This window comes from Pipistrellus hanaki (assembly GCF_964339955.1).
Source record: "Pipistrellus hanaki genome assembly, chromosome: 4".
NCBI lineage: Eukaryota > Metazoa > Chordata > Mammalia > Chiroptera > Vespertilionidae > Pipistrellus > Pipistrellus hanaki.
The window spans coordinates 58,166,215-58,187,523 of record NC_140506.1 but is presented as its reverse complement, the minus strand read 5'-3'; positions in this window follow the sequence as shown (position 1 = coordinate 58,187,523).

Here is a 21,309-nt window from a genome sequence, read left to right as displayed (position 1 = left end):
CTGATTGTGAAAAATCAGGAGAAAGGTGAATGTGTTTGAATGAAAAGTGAATAAAGTTTTATTCTTCTTAATATAATGCACCTCAAATTAGACTATGGTCTAACAAATCTTAACTGTTTAACCAATACACAACAGAAAAAAAAAAAAAAACCTCTGTATTAGTCTTCTATGGCTGCTGTAATAATTACCACAGTGGCTTAAAACAATGCAAATTTATTCTCTTACAACTCTGGAAGTCAGAAGTCCAAAATCAGTTCCGAGGGGATAAAGTCAAGGGTTGGTCCCTTCTGGAGGCTCTGAGGGATAATTCCTGCGTTTGTTTTTGCCTTTTCTATCTTCCAGAGGCCACCTGTGTTCCTTGACTCACATCACTCCAACCTCTTGCTTTTATCATCACATCTCCAGCTTCTTCCTTTGATCTTGCCTTCCTTTTTAAGGACCCTTGTGATTACATTTAGGGCCCATATGGAAAATATAGGATAATCTTCTTTAAATCCACAAGTTAATAACATCTGCAAGTCTTTTTATTTTTTATTTTTTAACCACATAAGGCAACAACATTCACAGGTTTCAAGGAATAGGATGTGGATATCTTTTGGAGCTACTATGCAGCTTCTACAACTTTTTATCTCTTAAGTGGGATATCAGGCACCTCATTTTGTCTGGGATTCATTTTCCTTATCTGTGCAATCAGAAGATTGTATTGAAGTAGTTCCATATCTTTGCAATATTTTTATGGTGAAAAATTGCATTGAACTGTACAGCCAGGAAGTCACAGGAAAGAACACAAAAGTACATCACTGATTGTACTTCCTTTCTCCCCTTCTCATTTTTCCCTCCCCAACCCCAACACACACACACACACACACACACACACACACACACACACACACCAAAGTCTGGTTAAGAATACAGATTCTGTAGCCAGTCTGCCTGGCATAGTACCTGCCCTCCTCTTACTAGGTGTATGACTGAAGGCAAGTTACCTTACCTTTCTGTGCCTCAGTTTTACCATCTGCAGAATGAGGACAATAATAGTACTTCCCTCTTAGAATGGGTGTGTGACTTAAAGTAGTTAAAACATGCAGTTCTTTAATAACTGCTAGTTGTAATTACTCTTATTTAATCACTCATACTTCCATTTAGCTTATGTAAACTCAAGCAAAAAAAGTGACCATGGAGTAAATAAGGAGATTATTTACTATTGCAGTCCACTCAGTGCCTGAATGGGAGGATGGGAGAGGAAAATGTGACTCACTATCCTGCCATTCTCAGCTCCTGTTCTTGTGCTCCTGTCCTCCCCAGTATAAGCATCTTGCATCCCTCAGTGTGACTGTACAGTTTTTATATCCGCGATGTTTGGACAATTGTCCTCACAATGCAAACTAATTTGCAATTGAAAATAATGCTCTCCACCATGGAAGGGAAAGCAGCTCCAGTGAGGGTGGAGGCTGTATTCTTTCAGTTAGGAGATGTTTGACGTCCTTTCACAGAGTTTCTTCTCGAGGAGTTTTCAAGGTTAACTTTGGCTGTTCCCAACTTGACTTCTAAGCTCATCCCTGCTTAACCTCATCTCTGCAAAAAATGCACCTTCCTAGTGCATCTGTAGATTCCCTACAGTAATTCTTGACTGGGAAAGGCTATAATGTCTCTGCCAGCCAAACTTCTCGGTCCTCAATTTCAATCAAATTTGGATCACAGACACATTTTCCCCTAGTAAAGGGAAAATATGAAGATATTTCAATAACAAGAGAGGATTATGAGTTCAGTTAAGCAGAAACTAGCATTAATGCCATTACTTATTATGGGAATCATGTAAAGATGAAATAAGATGATAAAGAGATGTAGAAATGATCTGTACTCAACAGTGATGTTTAAGAGTATCATGATTACACCCGAGTTTTCCATCCAAATGCCCCTGGGTGTTTCAGTGCTAAATCACAGAGTGCTAACCAGGGAGGCTTCCATTCCAATCCTGTCAGCTTCAAAATGCATGAAATATTAGCAATTAGCAAAAGTTGAAATGTGAACTTCAACCTAATATTTTCTTGCCCCTACTCTGATTATTACCCAGAGTAAGAGTTTCTACTCATTCTGGATCACTAAGCCTTATGAAACTCTACATATATCCCACGATCACACTAAAAAAAAATCTTCATACAATTCAGGAGTGAAACCAGAGTGTGTAGGGAATCCTAGGGTTACGAACCAGAATTCAAGGCCTTTTCTCATCAAGTCCCCTTTCTAGCCTCATTTCTAGATGTTATCTCTTCCATCACAACCATATCATAAAGTATCAGACCACCATTTGTTCCTGGCCTCAGATCCCGTTGTTTGCCTCTTATTCCAGCTGGTGCCATAGAGACCACCTTTCTACAGGTGTAACTTAATGATCCTGCACTTCCGCTGTGTCTCTAGCTTTCTTCTCTAGGACTTTGTTGGAAAGAACACAAGATGATGTTGAGTTCTTTCTTGATATTAGCATAAATGCAAACCTGAAAGTACACAGTAGTTAAAAATCCATAGGGTAGCCCTTGATGGGTGGAGGACAGACTGATTGATAAACACTCCCATTTTTCAGTCTGTGGGTTGACAACTCTAGGATGTATTTCATACTGTTTTTTGGAGGGTCCCAGTAAGATTGCCCAAAATAGAGTCCCATTTGATAATGTACCCATGTGTATTGGCTTTTCCCCTGTCCTTGCTTCACTCTTCCCAAACTTTTACACCTACTGCTTGATATCATGTCCTCAAATACTAGTAAATGACATATGGGGAAGGGGGGAGAGACAAAAGTAGGTTAATAATCTATACTAATAAAAGGGTAATATGCAAATTGGCCAGGACACCCTCACAGTAATGAGTGAACAGCAGGCTGCATAGGGTGACAAGGCTGGCAGGGGGGTTATTGAGGGATAACCAAATGACTGAACAGCAGGCTGCATGGGGTGACCATGCTGGCAGGGAGTTATTGAGGGACCACCAAATGACTGAACAGCAGGCTGTGTGGGGCAACCAGGCTGGTAGGGGGGTTAGTGAGGGACAACCAAACGACTGAACAGCAGGTTGCATGGGGTGACCAGGCAAGCAGAGGGGGCAGTTGGGGGCAACCAGGCCAGCAAGGGGGGCCATGAGGGGCGACCAGGCTGGCAGGGGTGGGGCAGTGAGGGTCAACCAAACAATTGAACAGCAGGCTACATGGGGCGATCAGGCCAGCAGAGGGAGGCAGTGAGGGATTCCAGGCCAGCAGTGGGGGACAGTTGGAGGAAACCAAGACTGAGGGGGAGGACAGTTGGTAGGGACCAGGTTGACAAGGGAGGGCAGTTGGGAGCAACCAGGCAGGTGGCGGGGGCATTTGGGGGCAACCAGGCTGGCAGGGAGAACAGTGAGGGGACCATGCCAGTGGGAGGGCAATTGAGGGCAACTAGGCAGGCAGGGACAGTTAGGGGCAACCAGACCAGCACAGGGGGACAGTTGGGGACAACCAGGCCAACAGGGGTGCAGTAAGGTGCAACCAGGCTGGTAGGGAGACAGTTAGGGTGATCAGACCAGCAGGCAGAGGCAGGTAGGGGTGATAAGGCTGTCAGGGGAGCAGTTAGGGGCAATCAGGCAGGCTGACAGATGAGCGGTTAGGAGCCAGTGGTCACAGATTGTGAGAAGGATGTCCAACTCCTGGTTTAGGCCTGATCCCCAAGATCGGGCCTAAACCAGTAGTCAGACATCCCCCAAGGGGTCCCAGAGAGGACTGGATACAGGCTGGGCTGAGGGCCCTCCCCTCCTCCGGTACATGAATTTTGTGCACTGGGCTTCTAGTGATTGTCGGGAGCCGAAAAAGAATTAGTGACTACATCTTAAAAGACACCTCCATCTTAGACACTGAGTTTCTGACTTACCAGAACTCATGTGACAAGCTGCGGTGTGGCAGTTAACTAGAAACAATCTAAACGCCTAGCAGCATATCTGGCCATTGAGCAAGGCACACCTGTTGTGATAACTCGCCCCGCCCCGGAGAATCTCTGCTGTATCCTCCCCTGCAGACACATCCTGCTGATACACAACCCTCCCCGCCCTGGAATGTCTCCGCGGCAACTTCCCCCTACAACCTGTGTACATATATTGCGGCTGCAACAAATAAAATTTGAGGCTTGATCAGAACCCTGTCTTGCCTCCATTTCTCCGTGTCTCCTGTCCTCCCTCATTCCCTTCCAGGTGTCCCCTCGCTCCCACGTTGCTGTCCCACTGGCTGGGGCAAGTGATGATGAACGAATAAATAAATAAATAAATAAATAAATAAATAAATAAATAAATAATACAATAATAAATAAATAAATAATACAAGAATAAGCTCTGTGTTTTGCATACTTACAACTGTAAACTTAAATTTGCTTACCCCTGCTTGTACACTCAAGCTCAATCACGGAGAAACTACACAAAACAACTTCTAGCTTCACTTTCTTCTGTTGTACCTTAAGCCTAAAATGCCTTTTTTCTTTTTTATTTGGCAAATCTCTTTATCTTTAAATCCCTTGCTCCATTATAATATACATTTGTGGTCACAAACTGGATTGGGTCTGAAGACATATTTTATTTGGTACACAGGTTTTACTATAAATATCTCTACTATTATATATATTCTTGCTTATATGTACATCTCCTTGGATTATGTTCTGTGGAGTTAAATAGAAGTATTGTGCCCTACTCATCTTTGTATTTTTGTATAATGGCAGTTTGTAAACATTGGATAAAAGTTTGTTGACCTTGAATGGATGAATTAAGAATACCTAACCTACCAACTCTACAGGGTTGCATAAGGTTCAGATAGAATCATGTTTGAGAAACAACTTTGAAGCATGCCATGCAAGCCATTCATCAGTTCATAAGATGCTTGTACTAGGAAAATATTGTTCAAATCCTACTGGACTAAGTACATAGTAGCTATACAAATATTTATTTAGAATTCATATTAATAAAATGAATTTATCTTCCACCTATAAAAAAAGAACTTTTATAAAATAATGTCATATGTTGGGCTGGTATGGTTTTTTTCCTTTACAATATATGGACTATCACCTTAGCAATGATAGTCACTGTAACAGCAGGGCCATAAACACTTACAATTTAATCTTGCTTTTTTAGTTATACAGGAGAATTTTTGTAAGAACACACTGTAACTTGGCCAGAACATCTGTACTCTTAAGAAAACAATTCAGAAAGCCAAAATATTGGTTTTATAAATGATTTCAAAGAGTTATAATTCTGAGGCTTGATGTCCTTGGATGTCATGGGGAAATAGGTGCCAAGTGGGAAAAACTCACATTTCTAGTCATGCACATCACCTCCTCTGGTCTGGCCATTGCCCTCAATGCCTTAGAAGTAGAATGTCTCTCAACCCCAGATAGTAGGAGCTAACTGCACCACAGTATAGACTCCCTCTTATTTAATTTTTTGAAATTAATTTATCATGCAATAAAACTTCGTGGGGCATAGGAAAATTTAGAATGGTCTCTTCCTCAACTCTGGGGCTCTGAAAGATTCATGGAACTGTCTTCCTATTCCTCATCACCTATTTCTACTTTAATGCTGGCTTCTGTTTGAAGTGTATTGTCTCCTACTATTGATGTGGAGGGCCAAAGGAAACTTAAGAAAGGAAAGACTTGTGTTAATGTTTTCAAATTTTGTTTTGCTGCACATGCCCCAGGGAAAATTTGCTATTCTCTGCCTTAGCTCCTACCCTTCCTTACCACCTTCCTTTTGCTCATGTGTTCCTTTTGCATAGGGTGACCTTCCTCACTTGCTACCAGTTTCACTTGAATACAGATATTCAGATCTACCCATTCTTCAGGGCTCACACAATATAGAAAATATTCCTTTCTCCTCTGTTCTAATCATGTCATCTTGGTTTTTCTTTTGGGACTTGTTTATTATTCATTCTATAAACTTATACTAAGAATGTATTACCTACCATGGTTTGTGCTTTTTATTTGAATTGGATTATAAATTCTAAGGAGAATCAGAGTCTAGTTCATCATTGAAATTATTTTGAATGATAGAAGGAGGGAATGACTGAATGAATAAGCATATGAATTGCTGACCACCCAGACTTGCAGGAACTTTATCTCCTCCCCAGCTCCTGGGGCCAGGATGCCTAACTTCTTGTCTTTCCACACTTCTCTTTCAAACTTATTTTCATCTGCATCTGTTTTCTCTTTGTTCATCTTTCTAAGAGGAATAAGGGACCCATTTTTAATTTTCACTCAGTTTCTGTCTAGAAACCATCTCCTAATTTTTCTAAGATCTTGATTTAGCAATGATCTTTATCTTTAGCCTTTCCACATGCTTCTTCTATTCAGCATATAAATTGGCTCAAGTGTTTCAAATCTCTAAAGCCCCCTTCCCCTTTGGCCTTAGAATTCTCCTTCCTCTCCATCTTCACTTCCTGTTACTTGCAACCCTAAAGCTATGTTTTAGCCATATTGAAATATCTGATTTTCTATCTTGGCTCACTTCTCTTTCTTGCTTTTATATGCTGTTTCTTTGCTTGTATAGCCTCTCATTCTTTCTTTTGTTATTGATAATCCTCACCCAAGGGTATTTTTCCATTGATTTTTAGAGAGAGTGGAGGGGGGGGGGGGGAACAGAGAGAAACTTGGATGTGAGAGAGAGACATTGATTGGTTGCCCCTCCACATGACATGTAGGGGATCCAGCCTGCAACCGGAAGTAAGTGCTCTTGGCTAGAATGCAACCTATAACTCTTCAGTCCTTAGGCCAATGCTCTATCCACTGAGCCAAACAAGCTAGACTTATACTCTCATTCTTAACTATTCAATGCCTCTAAGTCTCAGCTCAGCATCTTATCCTCTGGGAAGCCTTCTAAAACTCCCACAGATGAGCTAGTCATTTCATCCTTCTAATTTCACCTGGTGTCAAATATATTGTGATTATCTGTCGGCAAACCTGCTCCCTCAATGATTGTGAGATTCTTGTGGGCAGGTACAAGATCCTATTAATAATATATGCATTTCTAGTGGCTGGCTATAGTAAATCCTTAAAGCTTGAATTAAATAGACAAATGAATGAATGAACAAATGAAACTATCTTATTACTTATATTACTATACTGTGCCCAGGAACAACCCTATGATAGTCTAAGCCAATGGGTGTGTTCCTCCTGTGGCCAGTCCTGGCAAGGACATCATGACCTTGGCAAGGTCGTGTCATGTATTGAATAGGAAATCAACCAACTTTCCTGTTTCTGTAGTGTGCTGGCCAAAGGAAAGATGGCTGTGTGTGGTGAAGGCAGCAAATGAAAAGACCTTCTGTGCAAGGAATGTTCTCTCTTGCATTTCATTTCACAGGAAGTACCTTCTTGGAACATACTAGTAAATCCTAATTCAAGGAGGGTTAAAACAGATTGTGCTCATAAGAGCAAAGACAAATAGATGGTTGTGGAAATCTTTATTCCAGTGTCAGAAACTTCCAAAATAAACAGGAAAAAGAAAACGCATCATAATTACCCATCTTGACTATAAATTCTATCATTCATTGGAAATAAGAATTGGGGTTTAACTTTAAAATGATCTAGCAAGACTCATTAACTTTGCCAACCCTAATACATATTTTAAAGGAGTGGAAGTTTGTAACTATTCAAGGTCCCATGGCTAGTAATTGGCAAAACTGGTACTTGAACTCAAGTTTTCTGATATTCCACCAAATATCTTTTCAACCTCACTATCTACCTAAGTATATGTATAAGTAGAAAAAAAGTACATATGTAGAAAAAAGGAAGACTTCTACAGCTGGAATATATTAAGGAACCTTAAAATAGTTTAACAACTTGGATATGCTTCCAAATATTAGTGCATTTGTCATTTTCTTACACTAATCCATGACCTGGTATCAATCCTTCCTGGCACTTAAAATATATTTCTTTGAAATAATGATTTCATATCTTGCTTATTCAACCACAGAATCATGTTTCTGCTTTTTAAAGGATCATGGAGATAGATCAATAACAGAATTAATAAAGAACAGTGTTTGATAGTGAATCTGTTAAATTGTCATCGCATAGCTGTTAAGAACTGTGAAGGTCTGAAATTTTGCCATACTAACTAATCTTATAAGTTAGTTGTGTGGATGCAGACTAAATACATAAAAATCCCAGATCAGAGTCAAAGAACTTGATAACTCATGGCAAGAAGAGTAGCCAGAGTGCCAGCATTTGCACTGGTTTCCTAAACCCTGATACTCACAGGGCAACAAAAGAAGACAGGCAATATTTGTTCCCATAGTGTGATGGGAGAGAAACCTGAATCTCAAGGAATTCCAATCCTATATAATAAAGAGGTACAATATTATGCAAATTAACCCTACACCCTCACACAAGATGGCTGCCCCCATGTGGTCAAAGATGGCCACCACAGGATGGCCGGCAGGGGAGGGTAGTTGTGGGCGATCAGGCCAATGGGGAAAGGCAGTTAGGGGAAATCAGGCCTTCAGGGGAGGGCAGTTAGGGGCAACCAGGCCTGCAGGGGAGGGCAGTTGGGGGTTACTGGGCCAGCAGTGGAGGGCAATTGGGGGTAATCGGGCTGGCAAGGAAAGGCAGTTGGGGGCAATCAAGCCGGCAGAGGAGCAGTTATGTGTCGATCAAGCTGGCAGGGGAGTTTTTAGGGGGTGATCAGGCAGGCAGGCAGGCAGGCAAGTGGTTGGGAGCCAGAAGTCCCAGATTGTCCCATATTGGAGAGCGTGCAGGCTGGGCTGAGGGACACTACCTCAGTGCATATATTTTGCGCATCAGGCCTCTAGTTTTTTATAATTGTCATTAAGGCTGCCTGCCTCTCCTCCAGAAGGAAACACTATCTCTATTTCCTAATGCTGCCTGCTATACAAACACATACAAGTATCCTTCAAAAGATAATCTGACACAAAGTAGTCTGTATCTCTACTCATGTGACATGCAGAAATTAAAGGGACCCATACAATATTGCTTCCTATTAATATCTACCATTTATTTCTATACCATCTTGGCTTCTGATGACTTTTCTTATGGGTAGTCCACTCCATCAGTTACTTGGATTAATCAGACTCACAGAGATTGGGACCAAATTTGTCGAGTAGTCTTACCCAGCGATTAATTAAAGATACTATCATCAGGACTGCAGACAACAGGATGAGGCCATTCTGCAATGCCAACTTTGCTTGCATCCTCAGGGTCTCAGACCCACCTAGCTTTACATATCCCACAATCCATCATCGTGTCTCTTGTAAAAAGTCAGGTGGTTTCTCTTCAAATCGTGTGTCCCGAGGCTTTAGTGCAGGTACAGCAGGATGTACTAGCATTTGGACAAATTCTATGTTGGCCTGCAAGAAGGAAAGAAGTCTAGGACAATTCTGCCATCCAAACCAACTCTGGCCAATGAATTGAGACTGACCCAAATGCCTTGCAGCTCTAAAGTGGTATATTGACCAGTTCAATGAAAGTCAGGGACAATTTTTGTATTGTCTTTTGTAATTGAAGGATTCGCATGTAGGGAAAACTGTACTGAGTGTGCCCATAAATAACAAGTCCGTTTTCCCTCTGAGAATTTTCCCTGAGTAACTAAAGTAGCCTTATTTTGGAGCAGTCTTTGTACTTGTCTGAGGGCTACATTATCGGAAAGTGATGTTTCTTTCAGTACTTTCAGGCCTCTTACGACCATTTCTAAGGTGAAACACATTGTGCTTTAAGGAGAAGGGAAAAGCAATGCCTGGCTTCCACAAAGAAGCATAGTCCTGGGGAAATAATGGCTATTTGCAATCACCGGGGCCCACCTAGTGGGGCCTACTTCAGTCAGGGACACAGGTTGCCAGAGCCTCCAGTTGTGTCTTCATAGGCAGTTTAGGGCTCCAACTTTACTTACAGTAATTGAATATAATCCTTGTTTTGGATGAACTGCATGAGGGAGTCCAATCTGACTTACTTATCCATGGCACCATCAAACTGGCTTTTGTCCAACCCATGAAATGAATTGACTATTGGCTGTGGCAATGGGAGTGGTAAAGAAGATCTGGAAGTGCCAGTAGGTATTTTTGTAAGGAAAGTGCAGAACTGGGGCCTTCCCTTGCTGTTTCTGTGCTTTCTTAATAAGGTTAAAGGAATGCTAATTAAAACGAGGTCAGAATTGAATGGTGGGGAATGTCAGGCCCAGCAGTTAATTAAATTTAAAATGCTTTCAACTGTTAGGGACAGCAAGGGCACTGACTAGGGCCCTTTCCTTCCTGAGGGTACTTTTGAAAGACAAAGATCCGCTAATGTCCCTCCTTCTCCTGTTACTTACCAAGGTCTAATGTGCTTCTTCCACTGAGGCCAGGGTTGTGGCTCTCCCTCTACAGCCACAAAGTCAGGATGCCCTATTTCGGTAGCTGTAACTTTACCTTGTTTCAAGCTATCCCCTTCTCACCCTTAGCTCTTGCATCTAAAAACAGGGATAGGGAATGTCCAGCCCGAGGGTCACATAAGGTCTGGAAAATCATTTGGTCTTGGCCCTGTTAAGGCGTTAAGGGTGAGTTAATTAAATGCTTGACCCAATATAGCAGGCTAATTTTTAAGTTGATAATTTTCTATGGCCCTTGAGTGATGTTATAAATATCCAAATGGCCCTTGGCAGAGAAAAGATTCCCCACCCCTGATCTAGAAGGTTTCAATGCAAGAGGGCAGAGAGTTATAAAACTTAGGTCCTCTGTGTCCAACACTTTGTCCTGCATGGGCCTCTTGGGAAGTAGTGTAATCAACTATGTGACCATTATTCTTATGATCATGGTCTACTCTAGGACTATGTCAGATCTATAAAGAGAACCAGAAGATGGCACCAGAATTAAGTTTGAATTTACTAGACCCCTTTTGTCTAGCTGCCACCCAGAGAGTACACCAACTAGGTTGGCCTGAGGTTGCCAATAAAGGGGAAGAAAAGTTGTCATTTCTAGAAATGGTCATGGTGAAATTTCAAGTTTTCAAAGTAAATCTATAGAACTCCTTGCCCCTATCCAGGAAGTGTCTGTGAGATGATTCCTTTCAGTGTGATCGACACATTTAGTGAATATACTCCCTTGCTAAAATATGTGGACCATGAGTTGAGATAAGTTGAGTCAGAAATCCTTTGGATTGTTCTGTTAGGTCATTCCTTCACTCCACAATACCTTGACAACCAGTCCATTGTTGAGTGGTTTTGTAATAAAACTTATGCATTTTCAGAATCTAAAAAAAATATTTTAAAAATGACACAGATTAGTTTCCAGGGCTACAATGGTGTGACCAAACTTGGCTGATGGGACTGGAACAGTAACATAGGGATCTGTGAAAGTGTCAACTGAGGAAAGAGACCACTAATAGCCCCAGGAGGAATTAAAAGATCCAATGTATTATAGTCAGTTTGCCAGGATAGAGTCTATGTGGATATGGTGTAGCTTCCTTCACCTTGTGACTAACAAGCAAACTTTTGTCAGGAGTCACAATTCTGACATTGAATTGTAGCTTTGGCATCAGAAAAAAAAAAAATTTCTTTGTTTTTTGCCCAGTCTATGATAATGGATATGTTGCTATATCTGGTAAGATCATGTATCTAGACAGAAATAGTAGCAATCTGGATGGTGCAGGCTCATCAGCAATTTAATTCTAGTTAAACAAACTCTTACTGGGAGTTTCTACATGAGTGACCTATGATGGTTGAACCAGCAGCTGCTGATTTTCACTGTTTACAGCCGCAAAGAGGGGCTGACTAAACACCTAAACCATTGGCAACAGCTCAGAATCAGCAAAATAGAACAAAGTTCATCAAAGGGAATACTGGTCAAAGCTGTAAGAACAGCCTTGAGTCCTGCCTATTGAGGATGGTGACCATGTCTGCTTTTGATGGCACTGAGGTTGAAGTAATGGCAGTACAGGGGACACCATTTGGTTTTAGCTTAGCTGCACCGCCAGTGAACCAGGCCCAGTTGTTTAAGGGAACCTCCATGTATTGACTATCCCACTGGGCTAATGACTTTGCTTTAGGCAGTGTAGTGGGGAATAAAGTTTTCCCCAGAAAGAGAGTTGCCATTTCTTCTTGTAAAGCCAAGATCCTGTGTGGGCCGGGCTGACTATGTTCCTGCATATGCCATTTTATTTGACACACAAGGCTTGATGTGCTCTTCACACCTTGTTAGTTGTTGAATATGCGTTGATAGACCCAAAAATGGAATTATCCATCTCAGGAGTTATAAGGGGCAAGGTGTTCAGGATTAATGAGAGCTCAGTAGCAAGCTATTAGCTGCTTTTCAGAAACCTTTTCAGAGAAGTGATCAGTCCACAAATACGGGGTATTTCCAGATAGGGGCTTCTGGATGGAGGCACCTTTTCCCAGAGGCTCCAATAAGCAAAATCATCAGTCACAGAGACTTGAAGCTTATAGAGGCCATTAAGTTAGTTGGGTCCTGCTTGGGATGGGCTACCAAGATGGTTGGAAAGCAATTCATATGTTTCACTGGCACTTCTTTACCTGCAGCTCTTCCTGAGCAGGAGAACACCTTCTTGCTCTTATGCAACAAGGAAATCCAAGCATATAACATCTTAATTCTTACTGTAGTTTCAGATGTAGAAGTAGCAACAACAGTGAATTAAATTGGTCCCAAGTGCCTCACCAATAAAGTCACATTAGTTTCCCTTCCCCACTTTAGGCCCAGCCAATTTTTATTAGTAGAATCCTGATGTCCCCATCCATTATGGTAGAGTAGTGAGTTTGGCACCTATGTCCAACAGAGCCATAAAAGTTTGAGCTCATTTCTTCCATGCAATTTCCCAATATATTCAAATGGGTAAGCTAGTCTTTGGATACAAAGAGAACTTGGTTACACCCCTAATCTGTATTTTCTCTTAAGGCAGCTTAGGCTAGAGGGAAAGGGAGGGATCAGGGACATGGAAGGAGAGAATGGCTTTGTGCCAACATGTCTTTGAATTCTTTTTCAGGTTAAAGTGTTTAGGTGGTAGCTCATGGCTCATTCAAATGCACTTACAATTGTTTGGGCTTGCCTACTGCTCTATATCAGGAAAGCTACAGGGCTGACCCCATCTATTTCAGTTTTGGGTACCTTTTGACTAACAGTGTAGGTGGTATTGCTTACTGGCCCTGTCTGTGAGATTCTCACTCTTTGCCTGACTTGGGCTAGATTCCTTAAGTGATACTTTTATGTTAAAGGAATTCACCTTAATTTGGGGCATTTGCTTCTCCACTATCATGGCAACATCTCTTAAGCTTTCACCTGGTTTCAACATAAGATCTAGGGGAACTTTGTAGGGTAGCAAAGCTGATTATAAGTATTTATCTAGATTCCTTTGGGTAAGTTTCTCATCCACTAATAAGTTATCTTTATCAACATTGTAAATCTAATCCAGGGCAGTAAGAGCTGATATAGTAGTCAATAACTTATCTATGGTTTCCCATAGGAGTTCATATAGTCCATGGCATAGAATGTGGGTGAGGTAGCTGAGTTTAAAGAACCAGAAATAGGTTGAGTAAATTAAATAGCTATTTAATATCCAGGTCCTCTGTCCTCTAACACAGAGGAATAGCAGGATGAATGGGTTATTAGCTCTCAGTGCAGGAGCAGTGTTCAGGTAAGGTCTGGATTCACAAAATAAGATATTAGATATTTACTAATATTTGCTTTCTGAAATCATCCATTGAGAGGGAACTGAGCTTAGAAGCCAGAAAGAGTGAATATAAAGAGACAGAATCTTGAATCAAAGGTCAAAACCTCAAAGAGAACTTGATATATGTGGATACAAATGGGGAAGAAGCCAAAAGTATCAAGAAACATTGTCTTTATGGGCTAGTGGGTGTCAAACTATCTGGGAGGAACAGGTTCAAAATAATTATCTCTCACTTAGTCTTCCAAAATAGAGTCTTAGCTAGTTTTCCTGACTCCAGAATCTTCACCTGCCAATTCTTCCTCCCTGTGGTTGCCAGAGTTCCACTTATGAAATGCAAATCTTATTATGTCAGTACATGACTTAAAAAACCCTTCTTTGGGCTTTCACTGCAAAAAGATAAAGACTAAACTCTTTTGTATAACATTTAATGTCCTTCACAAGTTGGACAGTCTGCTTTGCAACCTCATCCCTTATGGCTCCCCAACATGTACTCAATGTTCCAGCCACACGGAATTATATGTTTTTCTCCAAATACACCATGTTCTTTGATGCCAATTTGCCTTTATATCCTTGCCTAGAGTGACCTTGTCTTTTTTCTGCCTGGAAAACTACTAGGTTCAGATCAGCTGTCTCCCCTTCTACATGGCTCCCTAACTAGCAGGCTGTACTCCCACAGTATCCTATGCACATTGATTAAGATGCTATGTTAGTGCAGTATCTGTGTTGTCCACCAGACTATGACCTTCTTGAGGGAACTTGGCATATAGTAGGCACTTATTCAATATTTGTTGAATGCATTAATATGTTTATAATACACCAAACTGTTTCCTTGAGGCAATAGTTATTTCATTTTTATCATATTAAAAAAAATAAAATGAGGGCCCAAGAGTCCGAATTATTGTGAATAATAACATTAATCCATCAAGTATGATATTAATGACTTTATATTACATATCCATTTTTCATTTCCAAAGCAATCAGTAGTAACTGATGTAATTAAGCACTCTAATCTTTAAGATTATTAAGTGTGAAATTAAGCTGAAGTCATCCAAGGGACAGCAGGTGAACATGGTTTAGGAAATGAATGTTTGTGTATTATTTTTTAATGAAACACATAGGCTATATATATATATATATATATATATATATATATATTAAGTACATCTTTTTCTATAATATTCTTATTTATTCCCAATGCAGCATTCCCACCATATACACATGCAACATGCCAACCTTTTCATCACCTATTATCTACAAAACAAATATCCAAAGGAAATAGAGATTTTGTGTCAAATTATCTATAAATACAAAAGATACTTATGGGAGCATTATATGAACTGGGTAGTTTTTTTGTTTTTGTTTTTGTTGTTGTTGTTGTTCTTTTTTATTTTGTTTTAAGGAGCCTTTCCAAAACATACTTCTTGTGAGGTTGGTACTATATGGAATCTCCAGAGGGGGCACAGTATTTATTATACCTGAAGAGAAGTGAGATGGCCATTTTTTGGAACAGCATAGAAAATGGAAGACCATGTCAGCTAGGAGGAGTAGCCTGATTTCTCAGTATCTTAAGCATTGAGTGACCATTTTGTATGGAAACTTTGTGTTAGTGACCCTTGTCTTCATCCTAAGTATTATTGAATTGGAATTAAGAAAAATTTTGGCATCCCATAACAACCCTTTTGGTATAACACTTTGACCTTAAAGGTTCACTAATATTAAACAACATTTATATGTAGGCAGCAAACCAACAGTGTATAGCCCTTAAATTGACAAGTATTGTGCAGTAGTGTCCATCCTTCCACTAGTGAAATTTTATCACTTATAGATCTAGAGAAGTAATGATCCTACAGTATATAAGGAAGATATCACCAGTCAGTCACAACATTTTCCCACTGAGCATGGAAAAGCTAGCAACAAACAAGCAATTAGAATTGGCTTTCAAGAAAACATACATTTTCTATTTTTACTTAAGTGCATAAGAATGCATCTTTAAATAAAAATCATCCTAATTACAGTGAAGGAAACACAATAGGTACTAATTGGGTATCTATGTACACTGAGTGGCCAGATTTATTATGTTCTCTGAATGCATAATAATCTGGCCACTCAGTGTGTGTGTGTGTGTGTGTGTGTGTGTGTGTGTGTGTGTATTAGGCCTGGTACATGAATTCCTGCATAGTTGGGGTCTAGCCAGCCTGGCCAGCAGGAGAGGACATGGGTAGTTGGCCAGCCTGCCTCCTGGTTGAACTTCTGGTCGAGAGAACAATCTGCATATTAGCCTTTTATTATATAGGATATACACTGAGTGGCCAGATTATTATGCGTTCAGATATTATATTTATATGCACTCAGTGTATATAAAAGCCTAAGTGACCGTCTGACTGTTTGACCATCCAACTGGTAGCTATGACACACACTGACCACCAGGGAGCAGACACTCAATGGAGGAGCTGCCAAGCCGTGGTGGACTTGGCAAATATGATTCTTGGGTGACGGGCCTGGAATCAGAGAGGGGGGAGCCCGATTCTGGGGTGTGTCACCTGAGAATAGCCCTCTTACAATCTGGAACCCCTCAGGGGATGTCAGAGAGATGGTTTCAGCCCAATGTCTGACCGGAGGGACCCTTCTCACTCCGCAGATGCCCTTTGAGCCCCGATACCGTTCCAGGTGTAGCCGGCAGGGGAGGGACCATGGGAGGTTGGCTCCAGGGCGTGTCCGGCCATCCACCAGCCACCTTCTAATGAATTTCCTTTCAATGTGCACAAATCTATGCACTGGGCCTCTAGTTGTTACGTATTTTATACATAGACTTACTACCATTTTCAACCCCCTTTTAACTTGTCGTCTTCCATTAACGAAGCTAGAAAGCTAAAAATTATACTTCCATGCCCCCTTGCAATTAGAGTGTAGCCATGTGACCCAGGTGCCACCAATAAAATGGCCCTCAAACAGACTTGGATACTAAAATGAGAAATTGGAGACTATGACTCTAGAGGGATCACCTGATATGCATAGTGGAGTTGGAAGCTGGTTCATCTGTGTTAGCTGAGGTGAAAGTTGTGGTGTTCATACCTAAGCATATTCAGTGCTAAATTTTGGGCTGAAGCTACAATGGTTTATTAGAATAGACTATAATAGGATGTGGGCATTTTTCTTATCTTCATTATTTCTGGCTAGTTTCCAAGCCTGGTTCTCTAGCCCTCCTAGAGATTTGTAAACTACCCCAAGTCCCATCTTTTCAACAAACTAAAATGTTTCTATTGTTTGTAACCAAGAATTCTGCATGCTTTTTTCATGATCAAATCATATATTTCCTGTTCTTTGGCATATTCTAGAAAGGGAGATAGACTTTAAACACAAATAGAATAAAAAAAAAAAAAAAACTAAAAAAAAACATGTACACACCTGGCCAGTGTTGTTCAGTAGTTGAGTGTTGACTTATGAACCAGGAGGTCACAGTTGGATTCCCAGTCAGGGATCATGCCTGGGTTACAGGCTCAATCCCCAGTTAGGGGGTATGCAGAAGGCAGCCAATAAATGATTCTCTCTTATCATTAATTTTTCTATCTCTTTCTCCCTCTCCCTTCCTCTCTGAAATCAATATTTTTTTTAATATATTTTATTGATTTTTTACAGAGAAAAAAGGAGAGGGATAGAGAGTTAAAAACATCGATGAGAGAGAGACATCGATCAGCTGCCTCTTGCACATCCCCTATTGGGGATGTGCCCACAACCAAGGTACATGCCCTTGACCAGAATCAAACCTGGGACCTTTCAGTCCGCAGGCCAACGCTCTGTCCTCTGAGCCAAACCGGTCTCGGCCAAATATATATTTTTAACAAAAGTTCAGTTGACACTCAAACAGCATCGGGGTTAGGGGCACCAAAACTTTGTACAGTTAAAAATCTATGTATAACTTTTGACTCCTTCAAAACTTACTGGTAACCACAGTTGACCCTTCTTACCTGCAGGTTTCACATCTACAGACTCAACCAACTGAGGATCAAAAACAGTATTTTGATCTGCAGTTGGGAATCTGTGGAAGCAGAGGGCTAACTCTATTAATAGCCTACTATTGACCAGAAGTTTTACCAATGATATAAACAATTGATTAACATATACTTTGCATATTGTATTACAATAAAGTAAGCTAGAGAAAAGCAAATGTTCAAATGTTATTAAGAAAATTATAAGAGAAAATATGTGAGGACCGGTCTTTTTGTATTCAATCTTACTTCCTGCATGAACCCTTTCAAGGATCCCAACAGATAATCTGAAAATGTTCACCAAGACCTTTCCTCTTTGCAGACACTGCCCTTTAATTTTTGTCTCCCCAATTCTATGACACTCAGCTTCTCAGTTCCAACTCTCCTCTTAGTCTTTGACCCTTATTTCTAGCTTCTCAGTCTCTCCGATGTCCATTAGAAGTTTACAAATAACCCAAGGGAAAAGGAACACCAAATGTTAGGTTCATTATTGTAATACTTCCCTTCTCTCCAGATCAACTCCTTACTGCTTTGGTAGCTCTCTGATCCCTTCAAAGAGCTAATTTCCATTTTTGTGTGCAGATTTCTATTGTTTTCAATGGGAAACCTGGTCTAAACAACCTAGTCCACCCTAACTGGAATTTGCCTGTGCTTCTATATGTGTACATTGATATACAAGCAACTTTTAATATTACATAATTTGATTAATAAATTTGCAAATTAACAGTGGTTTAAAATAACTCTCTCTCTCTCTCTCTCTCTCTCACACACACACACACACACACACACACACAAACACACACACTGTGAGATATATATATATATATATATATATATATATATATATATATATATATATCAAGGGTTTCCATGGTAGAAGAGGATATTGATGTATTACTGCAATATGGAATCATTCTTCACCTTCAGAAAAAAACTGTCTAAACTTCTAAACTTTCTTTCTCCTGTAAACATTGTTAAGCCATAGCTGGTCAAATAGTGAAGGCAGGAGGGAGCTTCCAATATTGGGACTAGGATTAGGATGCAGAATGAATTAAATGAGAGAAAGGGAAAAAAGGGAATATGAAATTAAAGTTACATCTCTGCCCTACCTGTTTCCTGATTAAATATGCTGAAAGACAGAGAGAGAAAGAGAGAGAGAGAGAGAGAGAGAGAGAGAGAGAGAGAGAGAGACTCAGCTAAGAAATATTAATAACAGACATTTTAATAAAATAACTTGGTATTTGGTGAAAACACAATACATATACGTGATGTGTTGTGGAATTGTGCACTTGATCCCTGTATAATTTTGTTAACCAGTTTGATCCCAATGAATTCAATAAAACAATTATTTATGTTTACTATTTCTAAAAACTGTACTTTGACTTATTTCACATATTTGGATTCAAATTTAGGAGGATAAATGTATCACTAAATATGATTACATTAATTACTTTAGCATTATATTAAATCTATTATAGACCACATTTGTAAGTGTTGGGTGGTGTTTTTTTTGTTTGTTTTTTTTATGTAAACATACATGACTTAAGCAACTCATTTAAGCCAAAGAAAGAAGTTGACTTTTTTAAAGGAATGTGACAAAATGGATATAAAAGTATATGTATCAAAACCTTGACTGAGTCATTAGATCTCATAGTTCTTCAGTATCCTGGTCAGGAATATAAAAATAATAGATAATAAATTGACCGGTTTGGCTCAGTGGATAGAGCGTCAGCCTGTGGACTGAAGGGTCCCCTGTTCAATTCTAGTCAAGAGCATATGCCCTTGGATGAGGATTAAAAATAAACAAACAAATAAACAAACAAATAAATAACAGAGAAAGCACATAAGTCTAACAGCACTGCCACTGATTATTGGATTTACTTCTATAAGTTTCCTCGATAGGTTCAAATCTGTTCCTGCAGCCCTTGTTTCTGTAGTATTCCATACTCCTTTGTCTTCTCTCTCTCACTAGTTTACCCCATTCTTTTTATTTTTTCTGATACTCTCCACATTTCCTATACTGACTTGAAAACTTCCCTATCATTCCTTTCAAACCCAATATTCCTTAGTTCCTAACAACTACTTACAGTACCCCAATGCCCCCAGACTAACCCATTTCCTCCCATTAACCTCTAGAGTAACCTGCCCTTCCAGTCCCTTACACATACCCGCATTTCTTTGTCTTTTCAAGTCTCTTTGGCCATTTCTTTAAATCCTAGTTTCTACCAGCAGGTAACAAAGGAGTTGTTTAACATTAACACCTGCAAAGTCCTCCAAAGTAGTCAGTACTGTGTCTGGAACATAATAGTTGCTCAATAAATATCAGTCATTTGGGTAAATCAGTGACCAATAGCAGACAGTAGAAATTTCTAGACCCAAGGAGTACTTTAATTCTAATATTTCTCAAAAGATGAGCAGAAAGTAATAAAAAATAAAGTTATGAGAGGCAGTGAAGAGGAAAATAGTTACTTTTTTGTCTGCCATTTTTTAATATTAAGCTTTTGAAATTGTATATAAATATTTTTTATTTTATTATATTTCATAATACATCCAGGTACAAGGATGAATAAGAAATCTTGTTTGAATATTTGCCTGTTCCTTGTATCTTGATTAAACATTTGAAAATTTGTATAAACGAATAGATAAGTCAGAGACTTAACTCCCTGTGAATATATTTTCTTTTCTTCCACTGATTATATCAGCAGGTGTTCAGTGTCAGAAGTAAACATAGCAAATGGTGTAAGGACATTATATTTGCATAACTGAAACTCATGCTCTTTGATTTGCACATGACTCTACCAGCCTTCAGAATCCTAACCAGACAAATAGGTCTGCAAACAAAGAAAAACTGGCTTAAAGTGTTGGGACCCTCCCTTCTTTCTCCAACATTTGCACTATTTAGTCCTATAATTGTTCATGGGTGTGCAGAACTCTCATTACAATTAAATAAGGGCATGCACACAAAAGGATAGCAAAGGCAGTTTTTACAGCTATGGATTCTGGAACATATCAGATACCAAAAGAATTAAGAAATAGCAGTTCTCATGTTTATGTATATTAGTCCTTTGTTTCCTGAGAGGATGGTTGAGATATCTAAGCCAGGAAATTGTTAATGTGATCAAAACAAAACTCCATAGTACTTTGCTGCAAAGTGATCTCTCCCCCACCCTCACCCCTGTGGTAACCATAACAACCAGTTCTTTTCAAAGAGGTCAATTACTATAAAAGAGTATGATCTATGCTTTATGTAATATGATCATCTATAAAGTACATTTTGGAAAATGCTCATTTTTTACAGAAATTGGTTTTAAGGCTGTGGAAATGTTCTAAAATTGGAGGTTTAAATAAATGTAGAAAAATATATAGGTGTATTCAGAAAATCAAATGAAGATAACAGAGAGCATAAATGGACATTTTTATTTTTTAATCCATTATCATTAACCCTCAGGGTTTGATACATAATTTATTCTCAAACAAAACTATGAGGATTGCTAATTTTGGAAAAAATACTTTAAATGTTAATAAGATTTTGTTGAAAGTATAACAATAAAAGAGAGGCTTCTTTGTGTCTCTATCTACCTCTATATACCATATACTTCGAGGTATATTTGTTAGGCAAGTCTGTAGGTGGAATTGCTGTCAGGAGGCCAGCCTGGCCACTT